This window comes from Gopherus flavomarginatus, chromosome 5 (assembly GCF_025201925.1).
Source record: "Gopherus flavomarginatus isolate rGopFla2 chromosome 5, rGopFla2.mat.asm, whole genome shotgun sequence".
Lineage (NCBI taxonomy): Eukaryota > Metazoa > Chordata > Testudines > Testudinidae > Gopherus > Gopherus flavomarginatus.
In genome coordinates, this window is record NC_066621.1 from 101,478,859 (window position 1) to 101,497,577 (window position 18,719).

Genomic DNA, 18,719 nt, shown 5'->3' on the forward strand with positions numbered 1-18,719 from the left:
TATCTCCCCCAGTCACATCCTTTGATTTAACTCCTTGCAGTCAAACAAGATAGTATCAAGCAGCTAAAATTAGGTGCACATCATGTGCACAAAAAGTAATACAGAGCACGCCTTTATTCTCCACAGTGACTTTTCAGGATTCCATACAATTAACCAGGCCAGTATTTAGAATACTATACTTTTGACAATGGTGTTTTGTTCTTACAGTATCTTAACCTCAACCACAGCTATGAGAGTAAGTCATATGTTTGAGCTGATTTTTTTTTTAAAGAAGTGCTAAGCGCCCACAGCTTTCATTCACTTAAGTGTAGGGTTACCAGATGGCAACTGTGAAAAAACAGGACAGGGGGTGGATGGTAATAGGCGCCTATGTAAGAAAAAGTCCCCAAAAACAGGACTGTCCCATTAAAAATGGGACATCCGGTCACCTTACTTAAATAAGAATTGGGGATGTTCAGCCCTTTTGACAATCAGGCCTATACTTCTTCCATCACTTACATGTTTGTCTATTTCATATACACTATATATTGTCTATCAGACACACACACTACCTTCAGTAAGATAAAGTTAAGGTTGTAAATTGATACCTATTATCTTCCAAAAATATTATTAGAATGTTGTAGTTACTTTAAAACACACACACACACATGCAAATCAGGAAATATGGAGGTTAACTAAAAAACTATATCAGTTATGATTCCATCACCAACTTTCATTCACCCTTACCCTTTGCGGCTGTCACCACCTCGTCTCACTTTAGGATCTTTAGCTATGTGCCTCAGGTTCTCCATTATCACAGCAAAAATTCTACATACTGCCTTACAATCCTTATATACTAACTCATGCAAGTAATCCAGTTACCCTCACGAGACAGGATTCGGATCTGATGTAAATGAGAAGGGTGGATGTAGTTCATGTGATATTTGGTAAGAATTGTGCAACATAAGATGCCAGTCTTCCTTTCCTCCAGGCTTACAAGGCAGCCCAAATTCCTCCCACTCCACATTCTTCCGCCACTCTGAGCTGGAGCACACCCGCTCAGCTCAGTTCCAAACTTCCAACCAAACCTTGTCATTCACCCAAATGAGAAAAAAAAATGCTTTCAGAAGTGGCATTCCTGGTGTCCAGAATGACACCTTAATATCTCAGAATTCTCACCATATGGCTACAAATCAAAACTCTATCATGTTGATATCTTGTTCTAAAAATATAAATAACGCAAGGCAGTGGTGTGTTCATTAGTCATTTTATGTTCTCCTGACATGTATTCCTCATGCATCAACACTAGTCTAGAGGCATGAATACAGCATACTAACAGGATGAATGTTATTCCTGGATGTTTACTTAGGTTGTTTTGGTTTTTTATAAATTGGCTTATCTAAAGAAAAAGGGGGGGGGGTGATACTCTTCAACAATATAGTTCTTGCACAATATTTTTACTTATTAACTAAAAATAATGCCCAGAATTTTGAATACTACTTTCAACTATCTATTTTTCCCCTAGTTACTTAGCTCGCTGTGCTGATAATGTCACATTTTGGGGTTCATTGGGTATTTTTTGACTTACCCACTAATATAATATGGAGGACATTTTCAGCCCAGACTTCTCTCACCTCATTTCTATCTTTTTACTCCTTGTGTCTCCAATCATTCCCTTCACGTGTTCTTGTCTTCTCTCAACCTTCTGGTCAAGCAACCTAGTGCCAGTGTCCATCAGGAGACCATGCCTGAGACTCTAGCATTAATGACTTTCCACTGATGCAGTCACCATAGCTAGGCCTGGTACTTTGGTAACATATGGCTCTGTAACTATAGCAGTGAAGATAACAGGTTGTCTGAGTACTTCAGATTGTTCTTTCCCATATGCATTACTAAGCATTTGTCTGCGATGAATGTCAGCTGTTGTATTGCCTGTCTACCTTTGTTAGATGCATCTGCAGATTATCAAAAGATTATCTTGATTTGACTAAATAAAGTAATTTTGTATCGTTCACAAAATTTGCCAGTTCATTCACAAACACACACCACCACGATCTTCCAGGTAATAACACCAGTCCAATAAAGAGCCTTGAGACAATCCACTAATAACCACCTTCTATTATGAAAACTGACCATTTATTTCCAGTCTTTGCTTTCCACTCTCTGTTTCTAAGCCAAGATAGAACTTTCCCTTTCACTCTGTGAATTCTCAATATCCTTGTAATTTCTTTTGAGGGTCTTTATAATAGACTTTTTTTTGAAAGTCCATGTAAACTGTTTTTACCAGTTCTTTTTTATCTACAGTTTTGCTGATACCTTCAAACAACTATAATAGGTTGCACACATGATCTTCCTTCACAGAAGCTGTGCTAATTTGTCCTTGTCATATTATATTCACCTAGATGAATTACAAATCTGTCTTCAATTTTTTTTCAACTGCTTTATCTGATACTGAAGCAAAGTCTGGTCTGTATTTCCCAGTACAACCTATTGAAATCTTTCTTTAAAAAAGAGGTACAGTATTGGTTACTCTCCAGCCCTCCAGTATAGTAGCTGGTTTTAATGATAGATTATATATTTTAATTAGCAGTACAGCCACTTTATTTTTTTTTCAGAACTCTTGCATGAACACCATCCAGTCCTGATTACTGTAACTGAAATTATCAGTTTGTTCCAACATCTCTTCTTTTGATATCACAGTCTCTGACAGTGCCTCATCTTTATTACTTGCAAAGAATATCTCTGAAGTAGTTATCTCCTCATCCTTCTGTGGTGAAGACTGATAGAAAGTTATCTTTTAGCTTCTCTGCAATGTTCTTATCCTGTTTGAATAATAACTCTTAGCACTTAGATTTTTTTAAACTACTGTACAAACTAAAAATTAATTCTCACAACACCCTTGAACAATAGATACATATTATTAGACTAATTAATTTAACAGCTGGGGAAACCGAAACAAAGAGAATTCAAATGAAGGTCTCTCAGAAAGTCTGTGGCAGAACCAGAATTAAAACTCATGAATTACTGGTTTGTGACACTGGAAATACATTAACAAAAATTAAATTCCAAAAAAGGCACTGAAGCTGAGTGCAAATACAAAGTTAGTAGTAACTACCCAGAGTTAAAATTGAAAACTGCTCATTTTGTACAGTCAGCACAAAATGAGCCCTCAGGGGAAACCTACATTGGTATGTCTGTATAAAGGCAGATACCACTTAATAAAGTTTGAAATAGTGAACAGGAAGGCTCTTGGGCTGAAGTCTCCAAATGCAGATGATCAAACAGATGTTACAGCTCTCAGGATTACCAACCATTTGGAAAATTATGATGAAATTGCAAAAGTTAAATGTGAAATACAGGAGTGAAAGCCTGTCCCCATTGAAGTCAATGGTAAAACTTTCACTGACTTTAATGAAACCAGGATTTTACCAGAGGACCAGAAAGAATTTCTTATGGTGAACCAGCTTCCAAGTACATTTATATATAGTGGAAACAAGAAGCTGAAAAAAGAGGAGTTTGAACATGACTCAAGCACTACTCATTTCTAAAACAAAATTTTACAAGCTCCTATTAAAAATATAGAGTGACCCAACTTTACAACAGCTTGAAAGAATAATTCTAGATGGATAGCCAATTGAAAAAGTCCAGGTATCTCCAAGCATAAAATGTTATTGGGGCTCTGGAAATGAAACTGGTGCATATGATGGGATCCTGGAACACTGTATCTTAATACCACCCAACATAAAATCAGAAATGCTAAGATTAATCCACAGTGCCCATCTGGATATTGAGAAATATAACATATCACAAGATGAACAATTCTGGCCAGGTATGTACACGTCAACCACAGATAAAGTATTCAAGTGCAAAATCTGCAATAAATTAGAAGGAACAGAATGCAGAAGGAACCCTTGGTCCAAGTTTGTCACAGAATGTCTATCTGAATTAAACAAGACAGATTACTTCTTATTAGAATCATAGATCATAGACTTTAAGCTCAGAAGGGACCATATGATCATCTAGTCTGACCTCCTTCACAACGCAGGCCACAGAATCTCACCCACCCACTCCTGTATCAAACCCGTGTCTGAGCCACTGAAGTCCTCAAATCATGGTTTAAAGACTTCAAGGTACAGAGACTCTTCCAGCAAGTGACCCATGCCTCATGTTGCAGAGGAAGACAAAAAAAACCCAGGGCTTCTGCCAATCTCCCCTGGAGGAAAATTCCTTCCCGACCCCAAATATGGCAATCAGCTAAACCCTGAGCAGACTCACCAGCCAGACACCCAGGAAAGAATTCTCTGTAGTAACTCAGATCCCACCCCATCTAACATCCCATCACAAGCCATTGGGCATATTTACTGCTTGTAGTCAAAGACTAATTAATTGCTAAAATTAGGCTATCCCATTATACCATCCCCTCCATAAACTTATCAAGCTTAGTCTTGAAAAAAGATATGTCTTTTGCCCCCACAACTCCCCTTGGAAGGCTGTTCCAGAACTTCACTCCTCTGATGGATAGAAACCTTCATCTAATGTCAAGTCTAAACTTCCTGATAGCCAGTTTATATCCATTCGTTCTTGTGTCCACATTGGTACTGAGCTTAAATAATTCCTCTCCCTTCCTGGTATTTATTCCTCTGATACATTTACAGAGAGCAATCATATCTCCCCTCAGCCTTCTTTTGGTTAGGCTAAACAAGCCAAGCTCTTCGAGTCTCCTTTCATATGACAGGTTTTCCATTCCTCGGATCATCCTACCAGCCCGTCTCTGAACCTGTTCCAGTTTGAATTCATCCTTCTTAAACATGGGAGACCAGAACTGCACACAATATTCCAGATGAGGTCTCACTAGTACCTTGTATAACGGTACTAACACCTCCTTATCTCTACTGGAAATATCTCGCCTGACGCATCCTAAGACCACATTAGCTGTCTTCCTGGCCATATCACATTGGCGGCTCATAGTCATCCTGTGATCAACCAATACTCTGAAGTCCTTCTCCTTCTCTGTTACTTCCAGCTGATGCCTTCCCATCTTATAACAATAGTTCTTGTTATTAATCCCTAAATGCATGACCTGGCACTTTTCACTATTAAATTGCATCCTATTACTATTACTCCAGTTTACAAGGTCATCCAGATCTTCCTGTATGATATCCCGGTCCTTCTCTGTATTGGCAATACCTCCCAGCTTTGTGTCATCTGCAAACTTTATTAGCACACTCCCACTTTTTGTGCCAAGGTCAGTAATAAAAAGATTGGTCCCAAAACCAATCCCTGAGGAACTCCACTAGTAACCTCCCTCTAGCCTGACAGTTCCCCTTTTAGTACGACCCGTTGTAGTCTCCCTTTTAACAGATCCTTACCCACCTTTCAATTTCCATATTGATCCCCATCTTTTCCAATTTAGCTCATAATTCCCCATGTGGAACCGTATCAAATGCCTAACTGAAATCGAGGTAAATTAGATCCACTGTATTTCCTTTGTTTAAAAAATCTGTTGCCTTCTGAAAGAAGGAGATCAGGTTGATTTGGCATGATCTACCTTTTGTAAAACCATGTTGTATTTTGTTCCAATTACCATTGCCCTCAATGTCCTTGATTACTTTTTCCTTCAAAATTTTTTCCAAGACCTTGCATACCACAGATGTCAAACTGACAGGCCTGGATCACTTTTTTCCCCTCTCTTAAAGAAGGAACTATGTTAGCAATTCTCAAGTCATATGGTACAACCCCTGAGTTTACAGCTTCATTAAAAATTCTTGCTAATGGGCTTGCAATTTCATGTGCCAGTTAATAGATTACTAGTCACATTTTAAATTAAGCTGTTGCCCAACACAATACATCGAGTAGCAATGTAATAATAACACACAGTAAATTAGTTAATTTGCCATTGGATTCCAGATGTATTAATAATAGATAATGGCCCATAATACACAACAGTAGCTCATTTCAGCAATTATCTTCAACCTACCAGTTCAGTCACACCAAATCAAGCCCTTACTATTCACAGACAAATTGGTTAGCAGAAAAATCCACACAATAAATTGATTTTTACAAAACCCTGGTGATCCATGCTTAGCATTGTTAGACTGTCACAACACACTTCATAATGCCACATTGAGATCAACAGTTCAAAGACTTTATGGACCAGAACGATTAACAAAACCTTAGGGCCAAAATCTAACAAGCTTCTTTAGCCAAAGATAATTCACTTCACAGTAGTTGCAAAAGAACTATACTTCAGGAAACTGGGACACAGAATATAACACGGAGACTGTCAAACAATTAGTCCTATTGCAAGAGTTAGATTCCAAGCAGAAAGTGGCTGATAAATTCTCACCACTAGAAGCAAGGTTGTATATCCACATGTCTAAGAACCTGTCCTACAGGAGGAACAGAAGACATCTAAACAAAGCCAAGGAGTAGGAGGACATCCAGAATGTTACTGACAATGCTTGTGCAGGGACAGAAGTAACTCATGCCCACCCAGTCATTGATACTGAAAAGCTCTAGGAGCAGCTAACACAGGCTCTAGGTGGTAGATTATTCAGTGGACAAACAGAATACTGAAAAAAGTACTGTTTTGCAAACTAGAAAGGGCCACGTGATCAGAGAGCTATTGAAGTGGCTTCATTTGTTCTGTTTTTGCCAGAGATTAAGTTTTCATCTGACAGCATGTGATAAAAGTGACACACTGGCATCCTGGTAAGAGCCTGAACTTTATTTCTTCTCCCCAGTCATATGATATGAGCCAGAATTACATAAGGTGACACGTCTTTCACATGGCAGAAATTAGTTTCTGACTCTGATGGTTACTGTAATAATGTAATTTAGTCCAATAAATAGCCCTTGCTGCTTCTCAGGAAAGTGACTGATCCATAATTCTATTATTTTATTTCTGACTAAACCAAAGTACTGACCGAGTAAAGAATTAAACGGTAGGAGTCATAGTCTAACTTGTAAATGCACAATTCCACTGACTCCCATTGATTTTAATAGCTTTTGGATTGAGCCTTAATTTACCTTAGAAAACAGGATGAGATTTTGTGCTGCTAGAAGAGAAGTGCGGCACAAAATTTGCAATCCAGGGAGAGGTGGAGTTAATGTGGCTTTAAGCCACTTGTGTACTTCCCAGTTCTAAACTGCTCCTAGGACAGAAGCAGCCCTTGGCATAATTTAGCCTAGGGGTTCTCAACCTTTTTCTTTCTGAGTCCATCCCTGTGTCTCTGCCCCTCTCCCATGCTATAAAAACTCCATGGCCTGCCAGTGCAACAACTGTTTTTCTGCATATAAAAGCCAGGACCAGCATTAGGGTGTAGCAAGCAGGGCAATTGCACATGACCCCATACTACAGGGGTCCCTACAAAGCCAAGTTGCTCAGGCTTCAGCTCCAAGTAGCAGTGCTGGGAGCCCTGGGCTTTAGCCCCACATTGTGGGCTTCAGCTTTCTGCCCTGGGTCCCAGCAAGTCTAACACTGGGCATGCTTGGTGGCCCCCCTGGAACCTGCTCACAGCCCCCTAGGGGGGCCCAGGCCCCTGGTTGAGAACTGCTGATTTAGACAACCCTAAGGGGGCTCTCCAAATTACAGCAGCCTGTGACTGGGTGCCTACTTGATGCTGACCTGACTCTGTGCAATGTATAATACTACAGTCCCATATTCAAGATACGCTTGCCAGCCACAGCCCGGACATACCTTCTATTCCAGGGCTTGTAAAAGGATTTTCAGAAGAGTGACTGGGTCTGTTTTCCTCAGTTCCTTTGCGGGGAAATTCTCCCCTGGCCAAAACTGAGGCTTTTAGAGCCTCTGTAAGCTAGTCCGTCCTATTATGTAGCATACAAGATCTATAAGTGGTTTGAGACTCTCACCCAGGGTTTATAATTGAAACACAGACAAATCTTTTACTACGAGGTAGCACATGCAACACACCATAATAAAGCAGAAAGGATTGCACTTTAATCATCCTGTTAGGATGTAATATATAGTACTATGGTAAGGCCACCTTGTGGCTAAAGACACAAAAGATGTGTGTTATGTACTTGGAACTTGAATGGAACATAAAATTAACATATCATTTAACATACATATGATCAGATGAAAGTGTCAGATTTTTTATATTTTAGGAAATCCAAATTGTAATAGTGAATATATCATTCTAGCATTATGTGAATCATCATATGCTGTGTCTGTATAAGCAACAACAGAGCAATGTGTTTACATGTGCAGTGCACATGCACTTCCACACACTAAGATTTTTTGCTTCATAACTGATGCTTGATGCATAATGTATTTATTAAATTGCTGCATGTACAATCACTGTCTCTAACAGAGATAATTCTACAGTAGGTACAGGCACATGGGCTTCTCACTAAAGTAAAAAAAATGTTTAAATCATTTTTTCAAACGTAGCAAGACACACAGTACTTAGTGAGGATTATTTCAATGCCATGTTTCAAAATCTATCCATTTTGGCTGTAGTGTGGTTAGTATGTGATATGGGGTTGGGTTTTTTTAAACAGAAGGAATCTATTTTTCTTTCCCTCACCCATAACTCAAAAACTGCTAAAGGTATATTGAAGTTGAATATTTCAGAAAATTTTGACCACTTCAGAACAGTCTTATAATAGAAAGCATTTTGCAATCTTAACTATAGCAATTGCTATTTGTTATGAAGAAAATATTAAAATATTCTCTTTTCTGGTTAAATATAGTTGTTTGTTTCCCAAGTGTGTCCAGTCAGAAGAGCGGAAACACTTCCCTTCCTCAAAAACAGAGATGAAGTGAGAGAAAAAAATGGGAGCTGCTGAGGGAAGGGTAAATGTACAAGACAAGAATGAAGAATGATCCCACTTCAGAAAGTGGCATCAGACAAGGGAGGGATAAATAGTCCTTTCAGAGAGAAATTACTCCACTCTCTGAAATTTTTTTATGTGGTGCCTGTGTACTATGGTGATTGACGCATTAGAAATGCAAAGATTTGTTTGACTGATACAGAATTTACAAAGAGTTTAGGACTCTAATGTACCTTTTAGGCATAGCAAAGCTCTGGAAGTAGGTGTATTTTCACATCCCCAGTGAAGAGCTCCAAGGCTTTGTACAGTATCTGAAACTGGTACATCTACAGGAGCAAACAGGAGCACAGCCACTATGCAGCCTGTGCAAAGATAAAGCATGCACTTACTCTGCACCTGCATAGGTGCTGGAATTACGGATTCTGGAGGTGCTGCCACACGAAGTGCTTTCCATTATATACAGGGTCTGCGGTTTGGTTCAATGGCTCTCTCAGCACCCCTGTGCACCCTAGCAGAAATAAAACTAGCTGGAGGAATCTGGTGTTGTAATAACCTTAGTCCCAGATTTGGACCTTAGCGTCCAAAATATGGGGGTTAGCATGAAAACCTCCAAGCTTAGTTACCAGCTTGGACCTGGTACCTGCTGCCACCACCCAAAAAATTAGAGTGTTTTGGGGCACTCTGGTCCCTCTGAAAAACCTTCCCTGGGGACCCCAAGACCCAAATCCCTTGAGTCTCACAACAAAGGGAAATAATCCTTCCCTTCCCCCCTCCAGGTGCTCCTGGAGAGATACACAGACACAAGCTCTGTGAAACTCCACAGAGGGACTCCCCCTCTCCCTTCCCAATCCTGGAAACAAAAAGTACTTTCCTATTCCCCCAGAGGGAATGCAAAGTCAGGCTAGCAATCCAACACACAAATCTCCCCGATTCCTTCCTCCCACCAATTCCCTGGTGAGTACAGATTCAATTTCCCTGAAGTAAAGAAAACTCCAACAGGTCTTAAAAGAAAGCTTTATATAAAAAGAAAGAAAAATAAGTACAAATGTTCTCTCTGTATTAAGATGATACAACACAGGGTCAATTGCTTAAAAGAATATTGAATAAACAGCCTTATTCCAAAAGAATACAAATCAAAGCACTCCAGCACTTATATTCATGCAAATACCAAAGAAAAGAAACCATATAACTTACTATCTGATCTCTTTGTCCTTACACTTGGAAACAGAAGACTAGAAAATAGAACTACTTCTCCAAAGCTCAGAGAAAGCAGGCAGCCAGAAAACAAAGACAAAGACATTCAATTCCCTCCACCCAAAGTTGAAAAAATCCGGTTTCCTGATTGGTCCTCTGGTCAGGTGCTTCAGGTGAAAGAGACATTAACCCTTAGCTATCTGTTTATGACACGCCCCCCAAATTGCAGACAGTGGGGAAGCTCACTGGCGGCGATTTCCTTCTAGAACTTGAAAATAAACAGATTAATACAACACATACACCTTTACATATACTTCTAAGTATATAACTAACAGACTTTTACATTTTAAGAACACTTTTTAACTACTGAATTTTGGGAAACTCTCACGGGAGAGTGCATCAGCAACTTTATTAGAAGCTCCTGTGATGTGATGAATTTCAAAATCAAAATCTTGGAGAGCTAAACTCCAACGAAGAAGTTTCTTGTTGTTCCCCTTGGCAGTATGAAGCCACTTTAGTGCAGCATGGTCAGTTTGTAGTTGGAACCGCCGTCCCCAAACATATGGGCGTAGCTTTTTCAGGGCGTACACAATGGCATAGCATTCCTTTTCACTGACTGACCAGTGACTTTCCCTCTCAGACAGTTTTTTGCTGAGAAACACGACAGGATGGAAGTTGTGATCTGTTGCTTCCTGCATGAGCACTGCTCCTATACCACGCTCAGATGCATCTGTGGTTACTAGGAATGGCTTGTCAAAGTCCGGGGCCCTGAGCACAGGGTCAGACATGAGCATCGCCTTAAGCTGGGTAAAGGCCTTTTGACACTCATCAGTCCACTTAACGGCATTTGGCTGGGTCTTTTTGGTCAGGTCAGTCAATGGGGCAGCGATTTGGCTGTAGTGTGGTACAAATCGCCTGTAGTATCCGGCCAAGCCTAAGAAGGATTGGACCTGCTTTTTTGACTTTGGGACAGGCCACTTTTGGATAGCATCCACCTTGGCCTGTAGGGGGTTTATGGTTCCTCGACCCACCTGGTGCCCCAGGTAAGTCACTTTGTTTTGGCCTATTTGACACTTTTTGGCCTTAACAGTTAGTCCGGCCTGCCTGATGCGCTCAAAGACCTTTTCCAGGTGTAGTAGGTGTTCGGGCCAGGAGTCTGAAAAAATGGCCACATCATCAAGGTAGGCAACTGCAAATTCTCCCAGTTCAGCTAGTAGACCATCTACCAGCCTCTGGAAGGTGGCGGGTGCATTTCGAAGGCCGAAAGGAAGGACATTGAATTCATACACCCCCGCATGGGTGACGAATGCTGACCTCTCCTTGGCAGGTTCATCTAGCGGTACTTGCCAGTACCCCTTGGTTAAGTTTATTGTAGAGATGAACTGGGCACGTCCCAACTTTTCCAATAGCTCATTGGTACGTGGCATTGGATAGTTGTCCGGACGAGTTACAGCATTTAGCTTACGGTAGTCCACGCAAAAGCGTATTTCCCCATCTGGTTTGGGTACCAGAACCACTGGAGATGCCCATGCACTGGTAGATGGGCGGATTATACCCATTTGTAGCATGTTCTGGATCTCCCGTTTTATAGCAGCTTGGGCATGAGGAGACACTCGGTAGGGTGGGGTTCTGATTGGGTGAGCATTACCTGTATCAATGGAGTGGTATGCCCGTTCAGTCCGTCCTGGGGTGGCTGAGAACAATGGGGCGAAGCTAGTGCACAGCTCCTTGATTTGTTGCCGCTGCAGACGTTCCAGGGTGGTTGAGAGGTTCACCTCTTCCACGCCACCGTCTTTTTTCCCGTCGTAGTAGACACCGTCAGGCCACTCAGCATCATCTCCCTGGACTGTAAACTGACAAACCTGTAAGTCTCTGGAATAGAAAGGCTTGAGAGAATTAACATGGTACACTTTAGGCTTTAGTGAGGAATTGGGAAATGCTATGAGGTAGTTTACAGCTCCCAGGCGCTCTTGGACCGTGAAGGGCCCTTCCCATGATGCTTCCATCTTATGGGCCTGTTGCGCCTTCAAGACCATAACCTGGTCTCCTACCTTGAAGGAACGTTCTCTGGCATGTTTGTCATACCAGGCCTTTTGCTCTTCTTGAGCATCCTTTAGGTTCTCTCTAGAAAGGGCTAAAGAGTGTCGGAGGGTGCTTTGTAGGTTGCTTACAAAGTCCAGCATGTTAGTTCCTGGAGAAGGCGTAAACCCCTCCCATTGCTGCTTCACCAACTGTAATGGCCCCTTAACCTCGTGACCATACACAAGTTCAAATGGTGAAAACCCTAAACTGGGATGTGGTACAGCCCTGTAGGCAAACAGCAACTGCTGCAACACTAGGTCCCAATTATTGGAGAATTCGTTGATGAATTTTCGTATCATGGCCCCCAAAGTTCCATTGAACCTTTCCACCAGGCCATTGGTTTGATGGTGGTATGGGGTGGCAACCAAGTGATTCACCCCATGAGTTTCCCACAGTTTTTCCATGGTCCCTGCCAGGAAATTAGACCCTGAATCTGTAAGGATGTCGCAGGGCCAACCTACCCTGGCAAAGATGTCTGTTAGGGCCAGGCACACAGTGTTAGCCCTGGTGTTGCCTAGAGCGACTGCTTCTGGCCATCGGGTAGCAAAGTCCACTAAAGTCAGTACGTACTGCTTTCCTCTGGGCGTCTTTTTTGGGAAAGGGCCCAGAATATCCACAGCTACTCGCTGAAATGGGACCTCAATTATGGGGAGTGGCTGGAGAGGGGCCTTGACCTGGTCTTGAGGCTTTCCCACTCTTTGGCATACCTCACAAGACCGGACATACTTGGCAACGTCCTTGCCCATCCCCTCCCAGTGGAAGGACTTCCCCAACCGGTCCTTGGTTCGGTTCACCCCAGCATGGCCACTGGGATGATCATGGGCTAAGCTTAAGAGCTTCCCCCGGTACTTAGTTGGAACCACCAACTGTTTTTGCGGCTGCCATTCTTCCCGGTGTCCACCAGAACGAATTTCCTTGTATAAAAGTCCTTGGTCTATAACAAACCGGGATCGATTAGAAGAGCTGAGAGGCGGTGGGGTGTTCCGTGCCGCCGCCCAAGCTTTCTGAAGGCTGTCATCCGCTTCCTGCTCAGTCTGGAACTGTTCCCTTGAGGCTGGGGTCACCAGTTCTTCCTCAGACTGTGGACTTGGGCTTGGTCCCTCTGGAAGCGATGTAGGTGATGGGGTTGTTTCCGTTGCTGGTGAACCGCTCTCCGCTGGTGCACCTGAGGGTATTTCAGGCTCTGGCTGAGCCTTTTGGGTATGGCTGTCTGTTGCTTCTGCCAGTTTTGGCTCGCTGGCGCCCTCTGGCGTTGAGTTTGAAGATGTAGTTGCACTTGCTGGTGCTGGTTGCTGTTCCAGTTCCGGGCCTGGGACTGGAGATGCTGTGGCTGTTTCAGTGGTAGGCATGGAATCCGGGTCCACTACCTCTGTCTGGGTCTCTGGTAACACAGACGGGGCCTCTGTGGACGGTTCAGGAACAGGAATGGGTCTGGAAGCTTGCCTGGTTTGGCTACGTGTAACCATTCCCACTCTCTTGGCCCGCCTCACCTGGTTGGCCAAGTCTTCCCCCAGTAGCATGGGGATAGGATAATTGTCATAGACTGCAAAAGTCCACATTCCTGACCAGCCTTTGTACTGGACAGGCAGTTGAGCTGTAGGCAAGTCTACAGCTTGTGACATGAAGGGGTAAATTGTAACTTTGGCCTTTGGGTTGATGAATTTGGGGTCAACGAAGGATTGGTGGATAGCTGACACTTGTGCCCCCGTGTCTCTCCACGCAGTAACCTTCTTTCCGCCCACTCTCAAATTTTCCCTTCGCTCCAAGGGTATTTGAGAGGCATCCGGGCCTGGGGATCTTTGGTGTGATGGTGGTGTAATGAATTGCACTCGCATGGTGTTCTTGGGACACTTGGCCTTGATATGTCCCAGTTCATTACACTTAAAGCATCTTCCATCTGATGGGTCACTGGGCCGAGGTGAGTTACTGGAGACTGGTGAGGTTGAAGGGTAGGGTATCTGTGGCTTTACTTGGGTGGTATGTGGGTTCTTTGGCTGTCCTCGGTTGTAGGGTTTATGGTCTGTGTGCCCCCTGGGGTAATCGTTCCCCTTGACAGTAGCTTTCTTGCTTTTTGCCAGTTCCATCCATTTGGCTCCAATCTCCCCCGCCTCAGCGATATTCTTGGGGTTTCCATCTTGTATGTACCGTGTGATGTCTTCAGGAACACCATCCAAGAACTGCTCCATTTGTATGAGGAGGTTCAGTTCTTCCAAGGTTTGAATGTTGTTTCCTGTTAGCCAGGCCTCATAGTTTTTTGCAATGTAGTAGGCGTGTTTGGGAAATGACACCTCTGGTTTCCACTTTTGGGTTCTGAAGCGCCGACGGGCATGATCTGGGGTTATCCCCATCCTGTATCTGGCCTTGGTTTGAAAAAGTTTATAGTCATTCATTTGCAGCTTAGGCATTTCAGCTGCCACCTCTGCTAAAGGTCCACTGAGGTGTGGCCTTAATTCTACCATGTACTGGTCTTCGGGGATGCTGTACCCAAGACAGGCTCTTTCAAAGTTTTCCAAGAAGGCCTCGGTGTCATCACCTGCCTTGTAGGTGGGAAATTTCCTGTGCTGTGGAGCAATATTTGGCGCCGGGTTGTTAGGGTTGGCTGGCACAGGCAGCCCAGCTTTTACCAACTCCAGTTCATGTTTTCTCTGTTTTTCCTTCTCTTCATTCTCTTTTTGTTGTTTTTTCCATTTCTTTTTGTTGTTTTTCCATTTCTCGGTGGTGGGCCGCCTCCTCTTCTTCTTGCTTCCTTCTGTGGGCCAACTCGTCTTCTGCTTGTTTCCTTCGGTAGGCCACCTCTTCTTCTTCTAGTTTTCTTTTGTGTGCTGCCTCCTTGGCTGCCTCTTTGGCTGCCTGTTCTCTTTGGTAGGCTGCCTCTTTGATCTGTTCTTCTCTTTCTTTCATCTCCATCTCTTTTTGTTTTATTTCCAGTTGTCGCCTGTGTTCAGCTTCTTTGATTTGTTCTTCGGCGTCAATTTTTGCCTTAGAAGTCATGGTTCCTGTTTTCTTGTGTTGGGGTGCCCTCCGGTGTTTATCTTCTGAACTGCAGGTTCTCTGTTGCCTCCTGAAGTCTGCCTAGCAACAGTGCCTTTAGCTAATTTTCCTTTTCTCTCTCTAGCTAATGTTCAATGAAGGGAAACCAGAAAAACCACTTTATTTGCATGCCTATAAGTGCTGGTACTTGCCTCCTAATGGGAGGGCTATTGCATGACAAAAGACCCTTAACATGCAAGCCACAAACTGCGAGAGAGAGCAGAAAAAAAAATTCTCTCTGGTTCCCTTTTAAAACCAAACTGTTTCTCTCTGCTAAAAAGCCCTTAGCAGAGAAAAGAAAAATATAATATTCCTACTGGCTTCTGGATTCTGTCTATCATCCCACCGCTGCCACCATGTAATAACCTTAGTCCCAGATTTGGACCTTAGCGTCCAAAATATGGGGGTTAGCATGAAAACCTCCAAGCTTAGTTACCAGCTTGGACCTGGTACCTGCTGCCACCACCCAAAAAATTAGAGTGTTTTGGGGCACTCTGGTCCCTCTGAAAAACCTTCCCTGGGGACCCCAAGACCCAAATCCCTTGAGTCTCACAACAAAGGGAAATAATCCTTCCCTTCCCCCCTCCAGGTGCTCCTGGAGAGATACACAGACACAAGCTCTGTGAAACTCCACAGAGGGACTCCCCCTCTCCCTTCCCAATCCTGGAAACAAAAAGTACTTTCCTATTCCCCCAGAGGGAATGCAAAGTCAGGCTAGCAATCCAACACACAAATCTCCCCGATTCCTTCCTCCCACCAATTCCCTGGTGAGTACAGACTCAATTTCCCTGAAGTAAAGAAAACTCCAACAGGTCTTAAAAGAAAGCTTTATATAAAAAGAAAGAAAAATAAGTACAAATGTTCTCTCTGTATTAAGATGATACAACACAGGGTCAATTGCTTAAAAGAATATTGAATAAACAGCCTTATTCCAAAAGAATACAAATCAAAGCACTCCAGCACTTATATTCATGCAAATACCAAAGAAAAGAAACCATATAACTTACTATCTGATCTCTTTGTCCTTACACTTGGAAACAGAAGACTAGAAAATAGAACTACTTCTCCAAAGCTCAGAGAAAGCAGGCAGCCAGAAAACAAAGACAAAGACATTCAATTCCCTCCACCCAAAGTTGAAAAAATCCGGTTTCCTGATTGGTCCTCTGGTCAGGTGCTTCAGGTGAAAGAGACATTAACCCTTAGCTATCTGTTTATGACAGGTGTTCAGAAGAGCAAAAAGACTATAACTGTGTCTAGACTCTGATATTAACTTGCTGTTCTGCTCCTGTTCTTAATTTAAAAGAATGTTAGTGTTAAATGAACACACATATAGCTGCCAGTAGATGACACAATGATTTCTCTTAATAATAAGTTTAGAGAAATACTGTTAGTAGGCAACTTTTATTATTTCTTTTCTACTATACCACTACCTCAATATAACGCAACCCGCTATAACACAAATTCGGATATAACGCAGTAAAGCAGTGCTCCGGGGGGAGTGGGGGGGCCTGCGCAGATCAAAGCAAATTTGATGTAGCGCCGTTTCACCTATAACACAGTAAGATTTTTTGGTTCCTGAGGACAGCATTATATCGGGATAGAGGTGTATCTGTGTAAACACTAGATCTACTTCTAGTAAAGTTATTTGGTTGTGAGAACTGATGTAAATGAACACCATACCTTTTGTAATTCAGTGTCTAATTCTGGACTCATACCTCTGTTCTCCATTTCAGACTTTACATGTTCTTTTAAAATTGCCTGCTTGGAGTGGAGGAAAGAGAGTTGGTGATTTGATGTCTTCACACATCTGATTAGTTCCACAAAAGAAATTATGTATTTTCTGTAGTAAAAAATTGCCTGGTCCAAAACAGTGTACAGTATAATGTACAGTGTACATTGCTCTTATTACAATATTTGGGCTGTTATTGTAATATACTGTAATATATTTTTAATAAAAGACTTCTCTCCTTCTCCTACTCAAAAATTTCCCGATTCCCTTCTTATCAAAGTAACTAACCATTGCTGAAAGTTTCCTTTTTGAAATAATCACTAATTGATGTTTACTGTGAGCTGTTTCCTTCACAATCTAGTCCTCTACCTTGGGAAATAGCTGTACATGAGCTGCTCAAGAAATTAGATTTTCTACATGAGAGATTTGCCTGCATGCAAAAGTTTTTAATCTCCTATATATAAAAAAATCTGTGACTCTTTCAGGGAAATCCAGCAGTAGAATAGGAGATAAGAACAACACTTCCCCAAGGTTAGTGGGGATGACTGCAACTTTAACAGTCAGTAGCTGTCTCACTGAGGATGGTAATTCAAAAGAAAAAATTGTGTCAGGAAACCGTAAGAGGTAGATACTATAAAACTCCTCTCACTGGTTGTATATACTGATTGTAAACAATTTTGCTGAGGAATCAGAATCATAGACGATTAGGATTGGAAGAGACCTCAGGAGGTCATCTAGTCCAATCCCCTGCTCAAAGCAGGACCAACCCCAACTAAATCATCCCAGCCAGGGCTGTGTCAAGATGGGCCTTAAAAACCTCTAAGGATGGAGATTTCACCACCTCCCTAGGTAATCCATTCCAGTGCTTCACCACCCTCCTAGTGAAAAAGTTTTTCCTAATATCCAACCTAGACCTCCCCCACTGCAACTTAAGACCATTGCTCCTTGTCCTGTCATCTGTCACCACTGAGAACAGCAGAGTTCCATTGTCTTTGGAACTCCCCTTCAGGTAGCTGAAGTCTGCTACCAAATTACCCCTCACTCTTCTCTTCTGCAGACTAAATAAACCCAGTTCCTTCAGCCTCTCCTCGTAAGTCATGCCCCAGCCTCCTAATCATTTTCATTGTCCTCCACTGGACTTTCTCCAATTTGGCCACATTCTTTCTGTAGTGGGGGGCCCAAAACTCGACACAATACTCCAGATGTGGCCTCCCCAGTGTTGAATAGAGGGGAATAATCACTTCCCTCAATCTGCTGGCAATGCTTATACTAATGCAGCCCAATATGCTGTTAGGCTTTGTTATATCTATAAAGGGAAGGGAACAGCCCTCCTGTGTACAATACTATAAAATCCCTCCTGGCCAGAGAAACCAAAATCCTTTTACCTGTAAAGGGTTAAGAAGCTCAGGTAACCTGGCTGACACCTGACCCCAAAGGACCAATATGGAGACAAGATACTTTCAAATCTTGGTGTGGAGAAGGCTTTTGTTTGTGTGCTCTTTGTTTTGGGGTTGTTCGCTCTTGAGACTAAGAGGGACCAGACATCAATCCATGCTCTCCAAATTTTTCTGAACCAGTCTCTCATATTTCAAACTTGTAAGTAACAGCCAGACAAGGCGTGTTAGTTCTATCTTTGTTTTCTCAACTTGTAAATGTTCCTTTTTGCTAAGAGGATTCACCTCCGTTTGCTGTAACTTTGAACTTAAGGCTAGAGGGGGTTCCATGAATCTGATTACCCCATAAAGTTATTTTCTATCTTGATTTTACAGAGATGATTTTTACCTTTCTTTCTTTAATTAAAAGCCTTCTTTTTAAGAACCTGATTGATTTTTCCTTGTTTTAAGATCCAAGGGGGTTGGATCTGCACTCACCAGGAACTGGTGGGGGGAAAGAAGAGTGAATGGTTAAT